Raw genomic sequence first — 18822 nt, forward strand, 5'->3', positions numbered from 1 at the left:
TTCACTTAGTGCGGTAGCAATCACCAGTTGTTGTTTTTTTGTCGACGGTCGTTGACTTGTAGCACCAAACTCCTGGTAGACAACTAAACCGCTGAAGGCGTATTAATGTTTTAACTTAAAAGACTTTAAATCACTTTAATCACTTCTTTGTGAACAAACTTTAATGCAACTTTTATTATAATAGAAACAAATTTAACTTAACTTGAGATGAAAATAAACTTATATTGTAAAACAAATCTCCCATTCAAAACACGTCTTTACACCCTGGCATCCTGGAGTCGTCTGACGACAATGCCGCTTATCTTGCGTCATTCACATAGCCACCAACCGATTGCTAACTTCTTCTCACCCGTCACTATAGAAACACACTCACACTCCATAACATTGGGCCTAGGACTAACAAGAAGCAAGGGAAGATAATTGTTTAATATTTTTCGGGAGATATGGTGATTTACTTATAAGAAGCTGTTCCTGAATTGAGTGTTATACATCCGATGTTGTATCAGGTGGCACATACCTGGGAATGTCTTTTTTTTTTACATTTATTAAAAGATATTTGATCATTTATTTTTGTCATACTTAACATTCTAGTTTCTTGGCGGGCAGCGGGGGGTGGGGAGGTGGGGACTGGGGAGTCAGCTTCACTTGGCCATGAGATTAATTTAATGACTTTTGAGAACAGAAAAAAAAAGTTCGGACAGAGTAAAAACAAAAAGTCACGAATTGAACAACAAGAAATAATAATTAGCCAACAAACCTGAAGATTAATTATTGAAATTATTTATTTCGGTCAGTTATAATTGCCAGGCACGCAGCGAAATAAATCCTTCACCAACAAATTAATTAGTTTGTTGATCACTGATTCCAATCAGATTGAACTATAATCTGATTTGCACATGGAATCAATAGGCTGTATACACTCGTTAAGAATAATATAGGGACGCGTACTTGCCAGGTTGGTTTTTTTATTTTGCTGATTTGCTTAATTGAAATAAGTGCATGCTGAAATTGCGCACATACATAGGCCAGTGAAAGGTTTCCATTTGTCTCTTTGTATTGACTGCCAACTGGCACGCCTGAAATGAGTTTCTTACATCTAGCGATGATCATATAGCTATGATGATCTATGTAAGGTAATTGTATAAAAAAAATTAATTGTAAGATAGATAGACAGACAGAAAGATAGATAGATATATATATAGATAGATAGATAGATAGATAGATAGATAGATAGATAGATAGATAGATAGATAGATAGATAGATAGATAGATAGATAGATAGATAGATAGATTAAATAGATTAGACAGATAGATAGATAGATAGATAGATAGATAGATAGATAGATAGATAGATAGATAGATAGATAGATAGATAGATAGATAGATAGATAGATAGATAGATAGATAGATAGATAGATAGATAGTGGAACCAAGACTCAATAACGTAGAATGAAGTAAGGGACATAAGAAACATGTAGGTCAAACTCAAGACTCCAATCAAGCAGAATGAACTGAGGGTCATCCGAAAATCCTCCATTAAAAAGTCCAGCCTCCACTGGGAGTTGAAGCTCGAGATCTGAGTCTAGCAGACTGGACTGTAGACAATCACGCAACACTTCTTTTGGGGTTGTTGATTGCAGTTTATATTTGCTGTCTAATTAGTGGAACCTTCTTTTTATTGCATGATTCTCATCACAATGCTCTGAGTTGGTCTGTTGTTTACCCCCATCTTGTAATATTTTTTTCATTATGTTTGAAATAACTCAAGTACAGTTTATTGGAGGCCTAGTAATAATCCACAGATACACTTAAATAGATTTCAACAAACATATTACACAATATATACAGTGGCGTCGCTGGGGTAAGGGGAGAGGTCCAAATTTGAAAGTCCCACCGGGCCCCCACCTGAGGGTCCCCAAAATGAATGTCCTAAAGTTGTTTTTTTTTTTACATTCAACATTAAATATTACATTTCTGCCGTGTAATATTGCTATCCACGTGGAGTCTAAACTACTAGACAGCACTGATCTAGATAATGTTATAGATGCCTGCACAGAAAACAAGACGTGAGGCGATATGAACTGAGATGTGTCACTTGTGTATTATCTCGCCATTAAACAGCGGTACTATTCATTAAAAGAGTTTTAATGATTATTTTTTGTTTATTTTACTTATATACTATACCAATAGGAATTTATATTTATATAATTATTAAGTACATTATGTCATGCCATGATGTCGAATGTCAAAATGCAGGGGCTTCTAAAAAAATCAAGCCCCCCCCCCCCTAAATGTTTAGCTACACCACTGAATAAATATAGTGTAAGAAATTAAGTGTATACATTTTTTTTTCCGTCTACCGATCCTGTTTAATATAAATCTTAATGTGAACAGTTTAATTCGAATAATTTTACCTCATTCAGAACACACAAACATCTACTTAGCGACATGAGGCAAAGCCTGGGAGGACTATGGTAAATGCCGACTAGTCTATAACTTAAAATATTTGGCTTCCACAAGTGAAATCCACGAGGAGGCGATCTAGGTGTTTATCAAATGGATGTTACAAATCAACTCGCCTCCTGATGTTAATCTATAATATTTGTAATGTAACCGAATGCTGATTATGTCGCCGTGTTTGGCAGAAGTTATATCTGATGACCAGATGTCCAATGAATGTTAAATATTTAGTGAGAAAAAATAACAGAATTTCTATTTACAAAATAAAACACTTTAATCACACAGGTAGACATTGTTTTAAAAAGTTAAACACAACATATAACAAAAAAAAATGTAATTTCAACAATAAGTTTACAAAATACACTAAACATGAAGTCTTAAATTTATTGACTGATCCCGCTTAGTGTCTATCCTTGCATATATTTATACCCTCTTTAAAATTAGCTTCCCCTATAGACAAGAAAGAACCAGAAATTTTTGTTGAAAAGATTCTTGCTTATTTTTAATTCTCTGGGCTATTTCTAGTTCTACTGGATATTAGCATAAGTTCTAGAAATGTAAATATGCTATTAATTGTTAATAAATTGAAGCAGCCTTGACAATTAATATTAAATAAATTAGATAAATTATGGCTTTTATATAGCGTTACTTACATGCTAATAGCATGCTCAGAGCGCTATGGTCCAATCTCATTTGTGGACCAGTGGAGGTGAGGGGGTATCTGGGAGAAGATTTTCCGTGCTGCCTTTAGGCTCTCAGTAAACACAACTCTGCTCGAGTCGGGTGTCAAACTAATACTTGGCCTCTCGAGCACGCTTGCCACTTATACTTATTATAATTATTTCACTATTACAATGAAAAAGACTCTTTACTGTCATATTAAATACAAACTGTAATAATACAAGGATTAGTGCAGCGTCAAAAATACATTGTATATAAATCTTATATGAATCCGATAGATAAACTATGAACTGAGAATGAACAGCGAAGCTATAATTTCAGTACATTTGCTGGTCAGACGATTCTGGCAGGCAAAAGCCGTTCACTTCCAGTCAATGTATTATATGGGTTAGGGTGGACTCTTTAATGAGAGCTCTTCAGAAAATGAAGTAACAAGAAGCACTAGTTAAGGTCACTTCTTCAGACTACATAATGACGCGATTGGTGACGACCTAAAAGCCTCAGAGAGTTAGATACCTTGGATCAAATAATAAATACATGGAGCGTTTTAGATTGAACTAGGTTACTTCCCCTTAAGGAGTACACTAATTTACATGAAAGGGGAGTAAATTCATTGAAACTTTGGTGTAAATTGTGCAATTATGTGGAGATTGTCTTAGATCGTTTAATTTGCATTGTAATATTGGAATGTAAAAATTGATAGATATAAACTTGGAAATCATAAATGTACGCAAACACCTTTACTAAATTATTATCAATAGTATTGTTCTTCCTTGCACATTTCGCTTCATTTGTTATATTTTATAATTCATCTCTTTTCCTTCTCTCTCTCTCTCTCTCTCAACTCTTCTTTCATCTCACTCTGTGTATCTCCCTCTCTCTTTTTCTCTCTGCCTCTCTCTTTCAATCTGCCTCTCTCTCTCTCTTTTTTCTCTCTGCCTCTCTTTCTCTCTGCATCTTTCTTTTTTCTCTCTGCCTCTCTTTCTCTCTGCATCTTTCTTTTTTTCTCTCTGCCTCTCTTTCTCTCTGCATCTTTCTTTTTTCTTTCTGCCTCTCGCTCCATAGATTTCTCTCTGCCTCTCTCTCTCTCTTTCTCTCCCTCTCTCTCTCTCTCTCTCTTTGTTGCTCTCTCTCTCTCTTGCTCTCTCTCTCTCTTTCTGTTGACTTTTCTTTAATCTCACACTATCTCCCCCCTCCATCTGTATCTCTCTGCCTCTCTTTTTTCTTTCTTTCTTTCGCTCTCTATCTATTTCTGTCTCTCTCTGCCTTCTTTTTTTCTGTCTCTCTATCGTTCTCTCTTACTGTTTGCGTCTCTCGCTTTCTCATATCTTTCCTGTCATCTTTGTTTTCTGACTCTCAAGTTGTAGTATCTATTCTCTCTCTCTCTATCTCCCCTCTCCAATGCGTCAGTCTCGGTCTAAATTTACTTCTTGTAAGTCTACTATATGACCTACAGATCTCTTCATTTTAATTTATGTTCATCAATTTTCCATTAAAAACATGTTTGCCAATATGTAGTCTGTCGGGTTCTCTCTCCTGATGTATTATTAGAATTCATGCGAACTAATTAGAATCGAAATGTTTGTTATATTTCATTTAGCCACATTAATCTTCCGGTTGAGAATTTTAATTAAAACTTGGAGGAATGAGCAGAGACTTCATTTCCTCCAATCAACAAACTGATTTTTTTTAAAGTTGAATAACTCATTGGCCATTCAAAGAATGGAATACGTGAGTTACTTCCCATGTGTCAAACGATGGATCATCTTTAAGATGTGGAGATTAGGAAACGACCAATAGCACAATTAGCAACCTGACACACTGGCCAATATGACATGTCTCCTAACACTTACCATTTGATTGAAGATAGCTTACGTATAAATTACATAAAGATTTTGTATCGGTTACATTTAGACAGGGCCGGTTTTAATCCACTGCAACCTATGCGGTCGCAGATTGCCATTTCAGGATGTCATTCAAAATGGAAAACGCCAATCCTATCAGCAAAAAAAAAAAAACGGCATTGTCAGCTTTCATTTAATAAAAAATGTAATAATAAGACGAATTTTAACCAAAACAAGAAGTTCAAATTCTTAGTTTTCTTTAATAGTCACTGGCATACAAATATAGATCTAAATCTATCTCGACCTCTTAAAAAAAAACAAAAGCGATATTTTGCTAGTTGATAGTAAATCTAAAAGGCAGATCTGAATGTTTATCAACTTTTTGTTGAAAACCTACTATCTACTGTAGATGGCTTGTAAAGCTAATTTGACAGTGATTTTGTACTTAGTAAAGTATGAATAAAGTGGAAAGACGAATTTATTTTCGAATACAAAATCTTAATTTTCACTTATTATCCTTATCACAACCCAGAATAGGCCCCGCGCAATTCGTTTTGCATAGGGCCCCGCAATCTGTAGGACCGGCCCTGCATATAGGTTGCATATAGACCCTATATACATAACATATAGTCCTATCTCTGTTCGTGTTGTATGATTTCTGAAGCTCTTGGACGTATTATTATTATAGCTTTTATATAGCGCTACTTTCATGCTTATAGCTTGCTCAGAGCGCTTTTGGTCCAATCTGATTTGTGGACCAGTGGGGGGGGGGGGGGGAGGGGTATCTAGGAGTTGGTTTTCCGTATCGGACAATGTCACGGTAAACTAAACAATGTCAAGGACGCTAAATTCCACTTCCACGCTGCCAACTAAATCAAAGCTACAAACGAAAAGAGCTTCTATAAGTTGATTCTGCAGTGCTAAAAAGTGCGCAAAAAAATGATAATTTAACCTTAAGAAAAACATAACCTCTAAACGCTTCTTTTATCTGTACACCGGATACACCAAAAATAGTGCTATATATAGATTTGCAGCCATGAATGAAGATCTCCAACTATGACTTGTACACGTAACGCATTTTTTTTTAAACGAATGAGCATCTACTGTAATAAAAGATGTTTGATGGAGATCAACTGAAATGTATTGAAATATTGTTAAAATTATAGCTCAATTCTTTTCGCATTTAGTTGCTAACAGTAATCTATTTGCCTTTTATTTAGTTTAGCGTCCTTAATATAATATATTTTTACAACCCCCGCCATGCACGCCGCTATCCAAGCTAGTGCAGAAGGTGCGCACTGATAGAGACTAGACTGAGAAGGATGTTGACATTGGGAAGAAGTGTACGACGTTTCCGCCCAAGTCTAAAACTGATAAAGAGGCTGCGCTCAATGCAGACGTTGTTCTGTGTATTGGTGATGTCCCCTTGTAAATAAACATCTATATTCTATATCGTTGAGGTGCCTCTCTAAATGTATTAGATTGTTTAGTTTATTATGAACATCTCTAATATGCGTGCTGTTTTTGAATGAATCTTTTCTCGGTACAAACTTTAATATAAAAGTACGCAAACATATTCCGGACACAGACATGAATTCAACAAGACCAGATTTTAATCATTCGACTCAATTAATTGGTTATGCTATTGTTTCTTTTTTCTGTTACCATAGAAACCGTTGGCGGGAAAAAAGATTATAAAGTCGATGGACATATTTGATTTTATGGTAGCTAGTGGAGAGATTTTCGTGGGTCGTTAATAGTGTGTATGCTTGGTTTGTGCGTGTATGTGTTGGTGGGTGGGTATGCAGCTTTGAATATATAATATCGGCGTTGCGGGTGGTTGTTGCGAAGATTGCAGTGAAAGGTGAAGCGGGAGCTAGAGGTTTGTTAAATATTTGACATGTTTCGGATGTTCCATGAGATTTGAATATAATAAACATGCTAGCCAAAACCTCGCACACGACGGGGGATGGCAGAGGGCAGGGTTTGAACCTGGGACAATCGAGATCACAGAAACGACAGTCCAGAGCGTGTACCACAAGATTAGGCAACGACCTTGGGTGTTGCTGGAGGTCTGACATCGCCGTACGTAGCCTTGGCTCCTGTCATTGTTAAGTTCAAAACAGATTACAGATTTCAAACTTTGATCAATCAATCTAAAAACCAATTAGACAATGTCTAATTACAAATAAACACTTCAGCCATGGAGTTTACAAATTTAGATCAAATAAGTTAGCATGACCTCAAACTGTGGTGACCCAATAAGTTTCGGTCCGGGGCGACCTTATAAAGTATCGTCACGCCCCACATCGTCACATTATTACATCGTCACATTGCCACATTGTCATATCACCACATCAGCACATTTTCATTTCGTCACATTGCCACATCACCCCATCTCCACATAGCCACATCGTTGCAACGCTACATTGTCAGATCATCACATCATCACATAGCTATATTATCACATCGTCACATTGCCACATTATCACATCACCACATTACCACATCGTCACATTACCACATCGTTATATCACCATAACACCACATTGCCACATTAACACATCGTCACATCACCACATTACCACTTCGTCATATCACCACATACTTTATAGTATCTATATTATAAAGTAGAAAGTAAGGCGTATGCATGTATGCATGTATGTATGTATGTATGTATGTATGTATGTATGTATGTATGTATGTGCCGAACAGAAATCGAAACAGTTTGACCAATCTTGATAATACTTGGCATAAATGTTCCTTGAATACTAACTTAGACCGTAGTGTATGTATTGTAGCCCTAAAACAAACTTAAGACCCTCAAAAAAAAAGTTGACCAACTCTATGAAAGCATTATAACTTCATCGATCTAGGCCATGTTTACATGAGACAAGATCGAAAGGATCTAGATCTAGATCTAATTTTTTAAACTACAATTTGCTTAGATAGTTTTTTTACTTTGACACATGAAAATGATCACTAGCTAAGTTTAACATACATCTTAATCCAATCCACTAGATTAGTAAACACAAACTAAGGCCCGCAGGCCGTGGGTAATGACCGGCTAGTTGTATTATATAAAAATAAGAAGATAGAGAAGTTCAGCCAAAGTCTAAAAGTGATGAAGAGGCCTTGTTCAAGACAGACATTGTCATTATGTGTTTGTGATGTCCCGATGTCAATAAACATCTATTCTGTTGAGTCGCCTCTATAAAGTTAGTATAATACACTAAAACATTTTGAAAAAAAATCAGCTAAACGTATGTATTTATGTAAAAGTTCTTATTGGAACACAAAGCTTGTTTTGAATAATCATTAGAAGTGGCCAAACAGGAATTCAAAGATTCTAATTTCAAGTAATAATATTTCTAAGACAGCTAGAATAGATTTAATATATTCTACATGTAGGCCTACGGCCAATAAAGAAAGACCTTCCTTTCGATAAAAAAACTAAAGTTTTAAAAACATTTGTTTAAAAAAAAACAAAGGAAACGTATTATAAAAAATTGATTACAAAATATATTAAATATGTCATCATTTAAATTTATATCAACCGAATCCTCCAGCACAATCACTTAGTTTAGCACTTTTTCTGTTTTCACTGAGTTGGCAGCAAATGGTTGGAATTTTTTGTTTTCATTCCCTCCATAGCTTACTAGACAATTTAACTTCCTAGCTGCTGCCAACACCATACGTTTGGCAAACAAACAAATCAATAACATCCAATTAGTCCAGACTTTTTTTCTGTAACTAGCAGCCTTAGGTAAAACTTTGAAACATCTTATGAAAATAAGACATTTAAAAAAATATTAAAAAAACAAAACATACAAAAATATGTTACGAAAACAAGACAATCAAAAACATCTTATGCGTTAGATGTCTACATATCTTATGAAAATAAGACCATTATAAAAATCTTAAGAAAACAAGTTATACAAAACATCTTAAGTTATACAAAAATCTTAATTTATACAAAACATCTTAAGTTATACAAAACAGCTTACGAAAACAAGACATAAAAACACCTTACGAAAACAAGACATGCAAACAAACATCTTCAGTGTTAGATGTCTACATACCTAATGAGAAATGTCAATATCCTTCACTCCAGACCACGCTTACTATTCAAGTCGACGATGAATTGCTCCTCAGAAAAACAAACAATGTCTCACTTAAAACAATGGGACACAGTAATCCAGTTGGCCTCTTCAATTTCACTCAGATGTTAGAGAAATACAAATCCACTATCTGTTAGAGGAAAGAAAAAAATATTGAAAGAAATGTCATTGATTTTTTTGTTCTGTAACTACACATATTGTGCCAGTATGAGTATCTAGTATAACTTTCCAGAAGAAGAGACCCCAGTATTTTTGTGTATGTGTGTGTCTGGTGAAAGAAGTGTGATTTATACAGAAAATGAATTACTAACTAGACCAAAAGGACCAAGACATACAAATCTATTTGGTGAAGCACTGATATTTGCTCAATTTCAAACTATACGACATTCTGATACACCCTTTCTATATTCCATAAACTCAAAGCACTGGTCCTGAAATGCTTGCCCCTATCGACCAGTTGTTTCTCATGTAATTGTTGGCGAGGCGTCTAGGATTTCAGAATCGTGTATTCTCGTAACCAAGTTAACTGTTTATGACATTCTCAAATCACGACAGAACAAGCAAGACAACTCGGATAACTAGAAGACATTTTTCCAGAACCTTCTAAGTGCTTCTTTGAACGAAAAAAAACTAAATCCGTTGCATTGTTTGTTATATGCAGATATATGACTGACTATTATTTTTCAACTTGAAATCATAGCCATACGTTACGTCACAGGAACTAGGCCTGCATGGGAATTCTCAAAACCTAAAATATAGCAGTTTGGAATTTAACAAAACTTTTCACGTAACTATAACTTTCAGTGGCTCATATTTTACTTAATCATGAACGATTTCTGAAAAGATTAGATGCAAAAAAAAAATTTACAAATGAGTATAACATTGAGTAACTCACGTTCCCTGACATTTAAACAGTTTAGAACACGGATTCGTTTTGTGTTTTAAAAAATGTGGACAGGTATCAAGTAGGATTTTATAATGACCTGAGGCGTTCAGTTCTGTTCTAGAATTTAAAAAAATAATCCTAGTCTACTTCGGGATTCGACCTCAATCCCCACAGTTAAGTAGCCAAGCACTTTGAACACTTTTTACACAGAATGATACGAACAAACAGATCGATTCATATTACTAGCAATGAAAACACTGCACTGGGAGACTTCGAGTCTGTTAGCCTGGTGTGTGTAATGTTAAATCAGAAGGTTCGCTGTTCTCTACACAATGTTCTACAGAACTAATATTGATTTTTACATTCTCTGTTTTAAGAGTCAAAGTAGTTAAACAAATTAAAGTGATAAGACCCAGATACAAAAAGAATTCAGATTATAGCATCTTTATAACAGCATATGGTCTTGTCATACTCTGACATATAGTAATTGAAAATAACTTAGAAGAAAGCTTCCTTTGTACACAACAGTAAAAACACAAACGGGAAAAAGCAGAGATAGATAGATGGATAGATAGATAGATAGATAGATAGATAGATAGATAGATAGATAGATAGATAGATAGATAGATAGATAGATAGATAGATAGATAGATAGATAGATTAGATAGATAGATAGATAGATAGATAGATAGATAGATAGATAGATAGATAGATAGATAGATAGATAGATAGATAGATAGATAGATAGATAGATAGATAGATAGATAGATAGATAGATAGATAGATAGATTAGATAGATAGATAGATAGATAGATAGATAGATAGATAGATAGATAGATAGATAGATAGATAGATAGATAGATTAGATAGATTAGATAGATAGATAGATAGATAGATAGATAGATAGATAGATAGATAGATAGATAGATAGATAGATAGATAGATAGATAGATAGATTAGATAGATTAGATAGATAGATTAGATAGATAGATAGATAGATAGATAGATAAATAGATAGATAGATAGATAGATAGATAGATAGATAGATAGATAGATAGATAGATAGATAGATAGATAGATAGATAGATAGATAGATAGATAGATAGATAGATAGATAGATAGGTAGATAGATAGATAGATAGGCGGACGGACGGACGGACAGACAGACAGATACCGACTACCTGTGCTTGATAATTTTATTTTTTGAATGTTTTAATTAAAAGAATTAGAAGTAAATGAAAAATATCCAAATTGACTAAATGCAAAGACCTAATAATGTACTTTCAACTATTTAGTGTTTGCCTAAAGTGGACATAAACTTGTTGATATATTCTCAACTGGCATTGATTTAACGCTAACAGGAAGCATTCATTTAGTCCCGGCACACTTAAAATAATTCACAATTGCCAATCAATCAAGATACAAGACGAAATAATTCCTTGTAATTAGGAATGGACACGCCTATTTGATTTCAATCTGATCACTTCGTCCTTTCTGTAATATACATCGAGTAGTGCAAAAAGGTCAACGAGAATTCAAACGTGAACACCCCCTTGCAGCTAGTTTGCGCAACGTCTGGGCAACCGGAAGTGTAGAGTCCGTGATGGGGGGTCGAGAAAATGGGGTCACGGAGATACGTAACACAATGAAGCCTAACCAAGATTGATGAATGTTATAGATAGCCTTGACGATATTGGAAGCTCAGAATAGGGCTTTTTGACAGCAATAGATCTCAAGTCATCGCACGGAGATTGATTGCGTCATTTCAGATTTCACATTTGTTTTCCGCTTTGGGGGGAGGGGGGAACTCCAAGACATGATTGAAGCTTGAGGCGCTATTGATTTAAACTTTGTCGCCACGAGGGTCACGCCTCTGTTTCTCAAGCTGTCAATTACGTTGTGTTTATAGCCACCCTCCTTTGATGTTGTGATCAACATCTTCTGATAATGTGATAAACGGAATATTGTGCAAGAGTAGAATCGCACGATTACCAGAGACATTCTGCAGTCACTTTTCTTAACTGTCAGAAATATAAAATAATTATTATTTTTGTCTCAAACACATAAACAGTTCTATCTAATTTTACACTGAATACTTTTTTCAAAGAGTATACCAGGAAACTATGGTGCCTATTTTCTTCGTCGTTATATAGGTTATGACCTTAAAAGAAATAAGAAACCTTTTTGAACTTCCGGTTCCAAAAAATCTATAAAAACAACGCGATTGATCACATATTATCCTTGTCCATTCTCTCTCCATAGAGACTTATGTCTGTGACACAGTCTCAACACCGGGTATATCCAGACTATAAAAAAAAATTGTAACCTTGGAGACCACGCTTTCAATTAAAAATGTATGCCTACTGTTAAAATGGTAGACATAAAAAAAAATGCCGCCTATATTTGCGTAATATAACTTATCTCTTTTTTATTACAAAGCTCTCTAAACTCACTCTGTCTGTCTGGTAAAAGATGTGTCACAGAAACAGATCACTTTTACATCGTCTGCCCTACTACGGACCACAAGGTCTGAAAGGGGAACTTTACTTTTACCTTTTTTAAACATTCCTCTCGTGAAAACGGTTGATATAAACATACTAAAAAAAGGTCTTACTTAGAAGAAGACACAGCGTCTCTTAATTAAATTATTAATTATAATAATAGAATATGAATGCTCTGTTTGGGACCCTTCAACTCAAGAAAACATTAAGATACTGGAACAGACACAAAATAGAGCAGTGCGATTCATAACAAACGAATATTCAGATTTGACTAGAGTAACATCTTTAGTAAAATCACTAAATTTACAAAGACTTCAGGAGAGAAGACTCAAAAGTAAAGTAGCAATTATACATAAAACACTGAACCATAATCTTCAAATACAAAAACAAAATTTAATAAAATACTCTGAAAGACACAAAGATAATGACATATATCACATCCCATATGCTAGGACAAATTTGTACAAATACTTCTTCTTCCCTAGTGCTATTAGAGCATGGAATGAGTTGCCTGAGCTAGCCAGGAAAACCAGTAATTTGGCAGAATTTAAGTCATTGGTTAATATGCATGACTGAATGCATGACGCGTAGGACGTAATCATATTTTTTGAAGTAACGTCTGTATTATATAACATAAGATTATAACTACTGTCAAAGGTGTGAGCCCAACAGTTTGAGAAACCCTGCCCTATATTTACCTGCCAAGCGAATGAGTTGTAAAACTACGCGAAGGCAAGAGCTCCATTGCCTAACATGTGATCATTCCCTTTATCGACGTATCTTCTATCCTGATTTGGCGGTATAAAAACAAATTATCTGGCCATTTTATTTTATGCATGTCAACGCACCCGCTCAACGAAATCTGGCATAGATCACGCCAAATGATGGAACTGTTTTGCCAGGAAGGGGTACTGTGGAATGTGGAAAAGAAAAAAAAAATTACGAACTGTCAGGCCTGTAACCTGGCACGATTATTCACGCTCAGGCGAGCATGCGCAAAAAAAAAATAAAAAAAAAGTCACACGATCAAAGCTCACGCGTGTATAACTTGATAAGGGAAAAAAATGAAATTGAATCATGCGTGGAGGCCAGGGCAGGATTTAGGTATCTAGGCCCCGGGGGCAGGAATTAGTGGAGGCCCCTACAATTTTTCGAAAGCTTTAATAAAGATCCACTTATGAATGATTTTATCTAAAAGCATGTTATATTTTAAAAGGAAGAAATGGAGCTCTTGAAAATTTAATTTCACTTTCCTTTTTTAAAAAAAGTTTTAAATATTGTTACGATCTTCTCTATCAGGCCTTCTGTAAACACTGCTAAACACAACAGCACATCTAACACAAGAACTTGACAACAAGAGCTTCAATAAACAATGTGACGGTTTAATGGCAAATACATCAACAACAGCCAATAAACGCAATTGGCTACACTAACTTCAAATGCTTTGCTTCACAACAGAACTGCCTAACTAATCACTACAAGTCTCTCTAGCTCGTACAGCTACATTTTTGAGGACTCACTTTGTAGCACACAGTCCTTACTGCTTGCTGTCCTGGACTCTACTGTCCTTTCTTTACACATTGTCTCTCGACCGTAAAGGCGTTCGGTCACATGACCACAGCACAGGTCATACTTGCGTGCACTAACAGTACTGTCCCTTGTTCGACAGGCCCTTGACCTGTGTGATTGGCCTGAGTCGTGTGTGGCAGTAGGCCGCACACACATTAACTCTTTCAGTCCGCCACTGGAGTTAATACTATATGTATATTTTAGTTTTAAAATTTTTATATTCTTTAGTTTGTAAGGCGCTCGGTAGACGCACTTTCGTAAATCCGGAGCTGTGTTTACTTATTCTGAGCATGCTACAAGCTGTAGTGCTATTAGGACATGGAACGGGTTGCCTGAGCTAGCCAGCAAAACCAGTGACTTGGCAGAATTTAAGTCATTGGTTAATATGCATGACTAAATGCATGACGCGTAGGACGTAGTCATCTTCTTTTTGAAGTAACGTCTGTATTATATAAGATAAGATAAGATAATTGTTAATCACAACACTTTTTGCAAGCACTTAAAAAAATGCGAAAAATAATTTTTGAAAAAAAAAATTAAGTTTCTGACCCGTCGAAATTCGAATCTATTTTAATCTCTTTTGTGAAGGCCCTTTATTCTGGATTCCCCCCGGATTTTTAGCCGCACCTTTAAATCCGGCCCTGGCGAAGGCAAATCCATAAATATTAAACTTTTCTGTGTATCAGTGTCTACAAAATTCCAAATGATTGGACCAATTAAAAATTATCTTAAATTATCGGACATTTTAACTAGAAACTCAGCAGTCTCAAGGAAACTAAATTAAACTCAACTAGTTGCCAAATGATAAAAAAAAAGTATTGAGCTATAATTTTAACTCTATCTCAACGCGTAGCAGTTGATCTTTTTTTCAACTCTCCTTGATTAGTTTATTCAATTTTTTTTCCCGTATCTAACGAGTTGTAAGGTGTAAACAAAAAGTCTAATACTTTCACCTTAATGAAATCATAGACTTTTATATACTATATCTAGACTGGGCATGGAGACTTTTTAACACTAAAAAAAATGGCGTGAAATTTTTTTAGAAAGTTGGATCAAGGCGCTGTTTTGTAAAGTAGTTAAAAGAAGTAAAGGCTATTTTTTTCAACCCTAACCTATGTAACATATAATTTAATTTTTAGATCTAGATCTAGTAAATGAACATCAAAAATAAGAGTACTCTCGTCTTATAGATACGTAATCTTCTTTATCAAAAGACTGAATGCAACACTAAATTGCGATTTTTTGTGTGTATATTTGATAATCAATTACAAGATCTAGATATAAACAAATAAATTATATGTTACATAGATTAGGGTTAAAAAAAAAACAACTTGACTTCTTTGAACTACTTGACAAAACAACGCCTTGAACCAACTTTCTACACAATGTTCACGAGCGATCAGTCGCGGATAAGAATTTATTTCCGGTTTCCAGTCTAGTAGTAGATATAAGTCTATGGATCTACCTTTTAAAAACCAGAAACAGCGTTTCAGTTTTTTGTTGTTATTTTTTGTTTTATTGTTTTTACACCAGATGCACCAATAAAGTAGCTATTTATAGATTATACGCCATTAATGAAAATCTTGTGCTCAAGGTCAGTAATTAGGTCAAAGTTTTCACTGACAGGGGCAATGTATTCCACAAACATGATTGTGAAAGAAAAACCAAAACTGGTTTGATCTTTTGATGACTAGTGGCCACAAGTCAGTGTAGAATTAAGTCAGTTGGAAAAATCCTTTCTTTTTTTTATTGATTTTATTGAGAGATTATATAGTCGAGGACTGCAGTTGAAGTTCAGTTTCTTAGCAGTGTGTTGATTTCTTTAATACGTTTTTTTTTAAACTGTCAAAAGGCATGTATCCATCCATCCCAGCGGTGCACACATATATGCTCCTTAACTCTTTCTCTCCTAATTGAAGATGCCATCGTTGATTTGACCTTATTAAATTAAATTAATGTTTCATTCTATAAACTTTATTTTGTGTTATATCAAAAGAGCATGCATTCCCCTTTAACTCTAGACCAAATTAAACATTTTCTGATGACCATCGACAATGCTATTGAAGCTTAATCATAACAGGGGAGTGAAATACTACTGAGCAAAGTACCATATATCGCCGAAACGTAGAAAAATAATTACGGAGTTAAAACGCGTCTCTCTTGTATACATGACTCCTGATCTGTCAGTGTAAAGGTCTGACTTGCAGGCATGACTGTCACTAGTATCAGTGTCCAGCAGGCCCGGTCCTAACAATTGCGGGGCCCTATGTGAAACTGATAGCGCGGGGCCTAGTCTGGTAGGGAATAAGGATCGTAAGTGAAAGTTAAGATTTTGTATTAGAAAATAAATTCGCCTTTGAATTTTATTCATTCTTGACTAAGTGCAAAATTGCGAACAAACTAACTTTACTTTACGAACCTTGCAACCTATGTCATATTTATATGCCAGTGACTATAAAAGTAAATAAAGTATTGGAACTTCTGATTGAGGTGAAAATTCGCCCCATTATTACCTTTTATTACAGGAAAGATGACAATGCCTTTTTTTTCTTTTATCGCGCGTAGGATTGGCTTTTTTCGCAATTAATGACACCCACAAATGACAATTTTTTCTTTTTTTCAGGAGATTTTTATGAGTTTTCAGTAGATTTGAATAAATTCAGATTTCCAAGAAGTTTTCGTATATATTTTGCAATCTAATAATTACACCTAGAATTAGCGGGGGGCCTATGAAATCGCGGGGCCCACTGCGACCGCATAGGTTGTAGTGGCCTAAGACCGGCCACGGTGTCCAGGTGTCACTTGTTCCCATGACTGTTAGTATTGTGAATATGTGATTGTTTCCATCAGAGTTATCAGTGAAAGTCTGTGACCTATTATAAAGAGTTACCTCCCCCGAAGCGTTCATTTAAACAAAAAATAAATTCTAGAATAATTAATTTTGAAAATAACGAAATCAAAATGTAATCGTTGCACTAGACATTCGAAATATCTAAAATATCATGTTATTGGATTTCTAATATATCTTCTACTTTTTGCGATCTAAACGGGACAGACGGACGGACGGACGGACGACGGACAGTCAGTTCACACAAAACTAATAGCAGCTTTTCCCCTTTCGGGGGCGACTAAAGATGTACAGAAATAAGGAAATATATAATTTCTATTAAAAACATGTAGTCTTATCATGTACATTGATTTGCCGGTCAAAATGTTTATCAGGGAGCATCCCTTAACGACGTCTGCACAGAGAGGAAGGTTTTTAAACTTAGGAATCGTTATGACTCTGAGAAAGAGAAAGGGGGACTACCCCAAGCTGAAGTTTTACACACATGAGAATGTGGAAGTACACAATGTATTGGAGATTTTCATACCTGGCGGAAAAAAAAACTTTAAATAGCTATCTCTTATGGTGTATCCGGTGAACTAAATAATGAGGTGTTGATAGGCTTTGTTTTTTAAAACATATGTAATACTTTTTAATTCTGCAGAATCTCACCTCTTTCCAGTGGCGTAGCTAGGGTAAGTGGAGGGGTCCAAATTTTAAAGTCTCCCCAGGCCCCTTCTTGGAAAGGAGGGGGGCCAAATGAGTGTCAACATTTGTTTTTACTTTAAATATAAAGCCACTGTATGTTATCTTGCTATTCAATTTGTTGTATAAGTTAGTGACCCTGGTGCATATATTCCACACATTAGACTTATATATTTATTATAGTATATCATCTAATGTCATGATGTCGAATGTCAAAATGCAGGGGCCCCTAAAGAGGCCAAGCCTCCCGGTCCCCCAAATCCCTAGCTATGCCACTGGCTCGCAACTTGTAGCACTGAATAAAATCAGTATTGAGGAAGCACTAGACTATCAGCCTTTGAATTACAATGTAATTTAAAACAAATTGGCAACTAACTATCGTGACTACAGAAATTTGATACGTATTGAGATATGGCTAAAATCATCAAGTCTTGAATAGTTATTAGGCAACAGGGAAGTTCAATTAAGCGACCTTGACATTGTTTCGTTTATCGTGAAAATCTCCAATAAGTTGTTTTTTTTTTTTTTTACTAAACACAGATTTTTTATTTCAATATTGGAATCAGTGAAACAAAATGTCCAAACAACTATTGATGAGTCAAGAGCAAAGATGATATTGTGTGGATGACAGTTTATATTTATTATGACATAGGATCATCTTTAATCAGATTTTGATTCACATGGGAGTAATATTGATTATACATGTTTTGAACCTCAGCTGGCCCACGATCCGAAACATTTCGCCCACCATCTTTAATAGATGATTTAAGCAACTCTTGTATCGGTCTTTGGCTTGGCTGGGTCTGTCAGAAAGACATCGGAAATTCCATGTCATGTGGAAGATAAATGGCTTCTAGTTTTAAAATGTACTGAGACTGCAAGGTTAAGAACTTGGACTGAAAAGACTGTTTTTTGTTGTTGTTTTTTTTTTATATATTTTTTAAAACTTAGAATTCTGGTTTTGGAAGGTCAAGGTCTCAATTAATAGTTCGCCTGGCGTTTCCTTCATAATCATAGATAAATTGCTCGCGCTCACAAAAAGGAAATGGAAAAGATAATGAGCTAGGTTTCAACGAAACAAAACGTTAGACTGAAGACTTGGAGTGACCTCCACAAGTAGGTCAAGACACCGTCAAGAAGTAAAAAGTCCTAACCATTTTAGACACACACACAAAATATGACAAGGTTGCCGACATTATTGGCCTCGTTGAACTTAACATTTTGTGAA

General features: G+C 35.2%; 1 protein-coding gene and 1 long non-coding RNA gene across 5 annotated transcripts in view; one reads left to right on the plus strand and one right to left on the minus strand.

Annotated features, from left to right (window-relative positions):
* LOC106078264 (synaptotagmin-7-like) overlaps positions 1–18822 on the minus strand; it is a 465097-nt gene that overhangs the window by 430523 nt on the left and 15752 nt on the right. For all 4 annotated transcript variants that reach the window (XM_056033680.1, XM_056033679.1, XM_056033683.1 and 1 more), the window contains exon 2: positions 9068–9236. The gene's annotated coding sequence lies outside the window, so the exon portion shown is untranslated. The remainder of the gene's footprint in view (positions 1–9067; positions 9237–18822) is intronic.
* Positions 1–18822, plus strand: part of LOC129926943 (uncharacterized) — a 37798-nt gene that overhangs the window by 9445 nt on the left and 9531 nt on the right. The gene's annotated exons all lie outside the window — the stretch shown is intronic.

Source organism: Biomphalaria glabrata, chromosome 6, assembly GCF_947242115.1.
Source record: "Biomphalaria glabrata chromosome 6, xgBioGlab47.1, whole genome shotgun sequence".
Lineage (NCBI taxonomy): Eukaryota > Metazoa > Mollusca > Gastropoda > Planorbidae > Biomphalaria > Biomphalaria glabrata.